This window comes from Oryctolagus cuniculus, chromosome 20 (assembly GCF_051225735.1).
Source record: "Oryctolagus cuniculus isolate XC-2025 breed Fujian yellow rabbit chromosome 20, ASM5122573v1, whole genome shotgun sequence".
Taxonomy (NCBI): domain Eukaryota; kingdom Metazoa; phylum Chordata; class Mammalia; order Lagomorpha; family Leporidae; genus Oryctolagus; species Oryctolagus cuniculus.
In genome coordinates, this window is record NC_142886.1 from 7,446,789 (window position 1) to 7,453,693 (window position 6,905).

Genomic DNA, 6,905 nt, shown 5'->3' on the forward strand with positions numbered 1-6,905 from the left:
CCCAACCAGCTGGCTCTGAGGCAGCCCCTCCAGGGACCCACCGATGAGGCAGAGATGGCGGCAGCTGGAGCAGAAGCAGCCCCGGGCTGGGGTCCAAAGTCGCAGGACTCCATGGGGAACCAGGTGAGGGAGGAGCTGCGAGCCCAGGCCACTGTCCGCAGGAGCCCCAAGGCACAAGGGACTAACGCGGTCCCTGAGGCCAAGGAGGAAGGCTCAGCTCACCTTGCGGTGCCCGGCATGTACTTCACCTGCCCACTCACGGGGCCACCCTGAGCAGGGACCAGCGGGAGGCTGGCGTCAAGGAGGCCATTCTCTCAGTGGCTGTGTCCATCATGAAGATTCACACATTCAACAAAGCCCGTGACCGGGTGAAACTGGGCGTGGACACCACTGCCAAGTACCTGGACAACACCCACCTGCACCCCGAGGAGGAGAAGTACCGAAGATCAAGCTGCAGAACAAGCTGTTCTCGGAGCGCATCAACTGCTTGGAGGGGGCGCACGAGTGTTTTGAGGCGATCGGGTTCCAGAAGGCCCTGCTTCCAGTCCTGATCAGGAGAGCCCGGAAGAGTTCTAGGTGCTGACCCAGGCGCTGCTGGCCCAGCCCCAGAGCCTGCACAGGCACAAGGAGCAGCCGCTGGCCGCCGAGCCTGTGCAGACCACGCTGCAGGCCTCCAAGTTCGAGCTGCCCGCGGACTTCCTCAGCCTCATGGCAGATGAGGTGAAGCCAGAGCAGAGGTTCAGGGCGGATGCGGTGGAGCGGCTGAGCATGCTGCGGGCTAAGGCCAGGCGCGAGGAGGAGCAGCAGAGGGCGCTGCGGGGGTACAGGTTCAGGCTGCTGCGCGTGTGCCTCTGGACGGCTGCCTGCTGCAGGGGGCGCGCGGGGCTTGGGTGCCCAGGGAGGGCAGAGGGCAGGGCGCGGGCTGTCCAGTGGGCCCTGACAGTCCTGCCCTCAGGGACCTTCTATGCCCCCGTAAGCTGCTGTCGGTGTTGTACAGCTTCGTCCGGGAGGCCTTGGAGCGCGGCTGGCTGCCTTTGGAGCTGCTGGCCTCAGGGGGCAGAAGCTGTTGGAGGAGGAGAACCTGGCCTTGAAGGAGTGCACCCTGGGGAGGGGTGCCCAGGTTGGGCGCGGGGTCGGGAGATGAGACAGCAGGGCCGCGTGCTGCCCCCCAGCAGCAGGGTGATGCTTGCTCTGCCCCCCCCCCCCCCGACCAGGTGCCCTCTGCCCTCCTGACCTTCTTGTGGGACCCAGCTGTGCTGGAGGCCTCAGGGCTGCCGGGCCGAGCCCCACACGCATGGCTGCTGAAGCCCGAGCTCTGGGTGGCCATGGAGCGGCTCTTGTGCAATAAAAGCAGAGCTGGCCTCCAAAGGAAAAAAAAACTATAATAATTGAAATTATTGAATAATACGCAGTGGTATACTTGATTTAACATCATTTCCCTGAATACCATATACATTTCTAGATTAAGTTCCTGCAAACTTTGTTTTTGTAAGTGAAATTTTGGAAATATTTTTCGATAATGTCCATTACATCTGCTTGGCATCCTTTAATTTGTTTCCCAAAGTTCTATTTTCTAACCTCAACAATGAAATAAATGCATAATATCACACCTATTTTGGTATAATTTTGATTTGCCTGTAACAAGATTATTTACACTTCTGTAGCAGTAGTGTATGTCATTACCACACTATGTTATTGCAATTTTAACATGGGGAACCTGGGTTTAACCTGGCTTGCTTTTTGTTGGGAGGTGACCATGTCATATCCTTTCGTGAAGTGTTTGTGTAACTTTCAAGTTCATAATTTTTCAGAAGCAAATACACATGGCTATATATGCAATATATGTACCAAATTGTGGATTGTGTGGAAAAGATACAATAACCTTGTATAATAAAGATACTTGTATAAAAAAAGATAAAATAACCAAGATTATTTATTTCCACAGTGTAATTCTGTATACTTCATTTCATTAACTTGACTTTGTCATGAGATATGTTGGTTTCTTGGTTTAAAATATGACAATTTTCTTTTTACTGTGCTTTAAGAGTTAATTTTATATCTTCATCCACTTCCTGTATATGTGTTTGTTACTTTGTTATCGTTCCTAAAAATGACTCAGTTCTGTTCAGACATTTTGAAATTTTTTAGCATACTATGTGCATCCAAGTCTTATTTCATGTTACATTTTATCGTTTTCATCTATATTTCTCATCCATCTTCCTTGAGGAGCTAACATCAGACTTTCACTCTTGAAATTTTCGTGCCATTTTTATTGTAAGTTCATCATTTCAAACGAAATTCCATACGTCATCTCAGAACATCCATTTGCACATTTCCTGAGAACTATTGAAATAGTGGATCATTCACCCTTCCAAGAGTACACGTGCTTTAGAACATTTTATAGATTCAATGGTACATGTAATTGAAAGTTGATCTTGAAAATTTCTACATGCTAGATTGACACACTTTCAGCTTTGTTTCAGAATTATTATGCTAAGTAACATGAATTGATCTAGGGGTCCAATCTGTGGTGTGGCAGGTGAAAGCCCCAGCCTACAGCTGTGGTATCCTATATGGGTGCCAGTTCAAGTCCTGGCTGCTCCACTTCTGATCCAGCTCCCTGCTAATACTGGGAGAAATGGCATATTTTCCTTACTTATCATTGTTGATTTCTTCTTTTATTTCTCAAGTTTAATGCAAATTTAATACATGTTGGTTATCCCAATTCTGTTGTATATGCTTGTTATGCTATTATTGCTCCTACATTATTGCTGTCACTTCCAGTAAAAAGAATATGGGGGACATCCTAACATGCATATTACTCTTAATCTTTATGTTTTATTTCTGTGACATATATAAATCATGGTGTAGTGTATGCTCATACTAGTACAGAGAACTGTAACTCATCTTGTTTAAATTTTTCATTGTGGTTTCATCAATTTGATGAAAATTCTTTATGTTTTCTTTTCAATTTTCCTTATATTATTTATTGAACACTTTAATTTAGGGCTAACTTTGCAGATATTAAAGTGAAAATAGATCTTTGTACAAATTAACAGTGGTAATGAGAGAGGGAGGAGGAAGAAGGGTTGGAACAAGGGTGAGATGGAGGGTAGGGTGAGAGTATCACAGTATTTCTAAATCAGAATATATGAAATACATGGAGCTTGTATAACAAATAAAATTTTTAAAAAATAAAGAAAATAAAATTATTAAAATTGTGAAGAGAGATTTATATACAAATACATTCACTTGTTACTTCTAATAGAAACAATGGAAATAAGCCAAAAGTTGAACAGTGAGTAAATGAATAAAGAATTAAGGCACCGAAAATATTCCTTGATTTACTTTCCTTGATTTAAAAATTTTTCTTGTAATAAAAATAATTACTGGATTATTGTTCACCAAATTTCTTTATCTCTACTGATCACCCTATTATTTATCCTGTATTCTAATTGCAATAATCAAAATGTAATTCACATGATAAAATGTGCATTGTTTTAATTATTCTCTTTATTCACTAGTGTGACCTGTGTATATCATCAATATCCTATCTGGGTGGCTTTTTCTTAGGACATCAACATGATGGAAATTATTTGAATTCTCTTTGCGACTATTTCATGCCCCAAATTCTCAGGCCATCTTGACACAATCTTTCTCAGTTCTCAGAGGATTTTTTTTAGCCTTCCTGGAATTCCAGAGGACTATAAAATTTTAATTTTAATTTTCAAGGGTTTGAATACAAATATCTTTCCATCAATGTTTATCTGGTAATTGTCAAAATTTTTCCTTTATTTCCATTCATTTTCCCTTTATTTTCAATTTAAAGAGATTTTAATGGACTGTTGTTTAAGAAATGATCTTATATATGGTTATTTTAGTATCATTGCTATAAAAACAGTTCTAGTCATTGTTATCACAATATATTTGTAGCTTAATAGAGAAAAGTTTTTAACTTGTACTTTGTATTTGAGTTTATGACTATTGTCCAATTATATTATCTAATCATAGTGTGTACCAATGCTAGCAGTATGAACATGTGGCCATGTTTGTTGGCTTTTTATTGTGTTGTCAGTTCTCAAAATTTTGTAAGTAACCTTAGTTATCTATCTTGGAATATTCCATATACTTAGTATCTCTGAATGGTCTAACACCAATATGCTGCTTCATGCTATCAGAATCACACAAAATTTTGCTATTTTTAAGGTTTTAGGGAATTCCAAATTTATCACTACCATTGACATTTTCAATAGCATCATTTTACATAAGGAAATCTTTCTGTCAGGGTTCTTCTGTAAGGTGACATTGTCTTAAGTTCCTCTAATATGCAATAATTTTAAAAATATGATTTTAAAAGACTATTTTCACTAAATCTCTTTGTTTATTTGCCACTTGGTAATTATTCCTACCAAACTGCTCAGTTCTATCCTAATCATGATTTATACAGCGATATGAACATCACTTTCATTTTTTTTTATCTTATTACTGTCACCAGTATAATCCATCAGTCAGTACCCAAGTTGTAGGCAAGTGTTCGCATTGTGGGTTACTGTTTTTACTGAGAGTTTATTAACTAAATAAAAGTGTCTAAGCTTTCCTGTCCACTTTCAAGTGTACATTTTTTCTGTACTCCCCATGTCCACTATATTGTTTCACCCATTCAAGTTCATTTCCCTTCACTGTATTTTGATAGAGATGAGATTCAATTTAACATTTGATTTGGAATATTCCACAGTGTCATTCTAGACACAGTTATCTTAAAGTTTTCTGTTGACTTAAGGAGTGATGTTTTCTTGATTGCAAATGCTGCTCCTCCGCACGCGGAGGAGCCGCACCGGACCGGATACTTGTTGTTCCCCTTTTTTACAAGTCTTTTCTATAGTAAAGTAAAAATAGGTAAACAGCGAACTCCCAAAGCAAGAATGAGAGAAATGAGAAAGAACGAAGCAACGAACTTCCCCACGAACTCTCCAACCAACCCACACCACCATGCTGTCTCTCTCCTCCTATATAGTCCTCTCCACCAATCCGTGCTCTGCTACCCACACGCTGAGCACGCTGCTCTCCTCCAATCAGGAGCAGGTTCTGCTGTTTATTGGTTGAACTGGAGGCAGCTGTGTAGAAGCTGTTTCCTCCTCTCCCAGTGCCATATTGTGGGAGAGCAGATGCATAGAATAAGTCTTAATTCCAGTAACAGTCTAGTCTGAGTTGCTCCCCACAGCAAATCCTGAAGCGCTATATTCTATTTTTCTTGATAGGCAGAGTGGACAGTGAGAGAGAGAGAGACAGAGAGAAAGGTCTTCCTTTGCCATTGGTTCACTCTCCAATGGCTGCCGCGGCTGGCACACTGCGGCCGGTGCACTGCACTTATCCGAAGGCAGGGACCAGATGCTTCTCCTGGTCTCCCATGGGGTACAGGGCCAAAACACTTGAGCCATCCTCCACCACACTCCTGGGCCACAGCAGAGGAGAGGGGCAACCAGGACAGAATCCGGCGCCCCGACCGGGACTAGAACCCAGTGGTCCGGCGCCGCAGGTGGAGGATTAGCCTATTGAGCCGCAGCGCGGGCCTCTATATTTATTCTTAGATAAAATTTTAATTGTTTCTTTTTAAGACAATTATTTGTTTATTTGAAATTCAGAGAGAGAGAGAGAGAGGGAGAGAGAGAGAGAGAAATTTCCCACCAACTGGCTCACTTCCCAGATTGCCGCAGTGGCTAAGACTGAACCAGGAACTAAGAGCTTCTTAAAGGTCTCCCACAAGTGTATTAGTGTCCAACACTAGGACCTTTTCCACTGCTTTCCAAGGTGCATTATAAGGGAGCTGGAGCAGAAATGGAGCAGCCGAGCCTTATTCTATTATGGCTTCCACGAAATTACTCAATTCTCTTGAGAGTAATCACATTATATATTATTTCAGAGAATGTTAATTGTTTTTGCCTTTGTCATGTCCTAATTACTATTGCCTGTGTATACTATCAGTATCACAGTTTTTGCCAAGATTAACACCGTGAATGTATGGCCATTGTGGTTGGCTTGTTCCATGTGTGATAATGAAGTCATGGAAAATTGTGTGATTTGCAATAACATCTTTTACAAACAGTTGATCAGAGATGTTTAGATCTGGTGTAGTAATTCATCCTATGAAACTCATATGTTGATTACAGTCTAAAGATAATAGTTAATTCATAATAAATTATTTCTTTATATCTTCTTATAAATACTATTGTTGCTATTTAGTTTTAATTTTACAGTATTTACACCATTATAATATCAGTTTATTTTGAGTTTCAAAATATTACTATCACATATATATTATCAATACTCTACTGTCTAACAATGCTAGAATAGTGAACCTGTGACCATCTTGGATGGGCTTTTCATTGAGACCTCACCAAATGGAGGGTATTAGTCCATATTCTCCTTACAATGTTAATGTTCATATTTTCTTTTATTATTTATAAATCAGAGGAGGATGTAAAGAAAGAAAGAGAGAGAGTGAAATAAGCCAGTCCCAAAGGGACAAATACCATATGTTCTCCCTGATTGGTGACAACTGACTGAACACCAAAAAGGAAACCTGTTGAAGTGAAATGGACAGTATGAGAAACGGTGACTTGATCAGCATAGCCCTGACTGTTAATGAACAACTTAATACATTATCCCTCTTAGTAGTTTTTTTGTCTGCTCTACTTAATATGACTGGTTTAATTCTGTAATTAATACACAGTTATTCTTAAGTGTTGAAATTTAACTGAAATGTGATCCCTGTTGAACATAAGAGTGGGAATAAGAGAGGGAAGAGATGTACAATTTGGGACATGCTCAGGCTGACTTGCCCCAAATAGTAGAGTTAGAAACATACCAGGGGATTCCAATTCAATCCCATCAAGGTGGCATGTACC

The 6,905-nt window shown here is 41.1% G+C and overlaps 1 pseudogene; it reads left to right on the top strand.

Annotated features, from left to right (window-relative positions):
- LOC138847305 (UBX domain-containing protein 6-like) lies at positions 1-1,385 on the top strand (annotated as a pseudogene).
- The last annotated feature ends 5,520 nt before the right edge of the window (positions 1,386-6,905 follow it).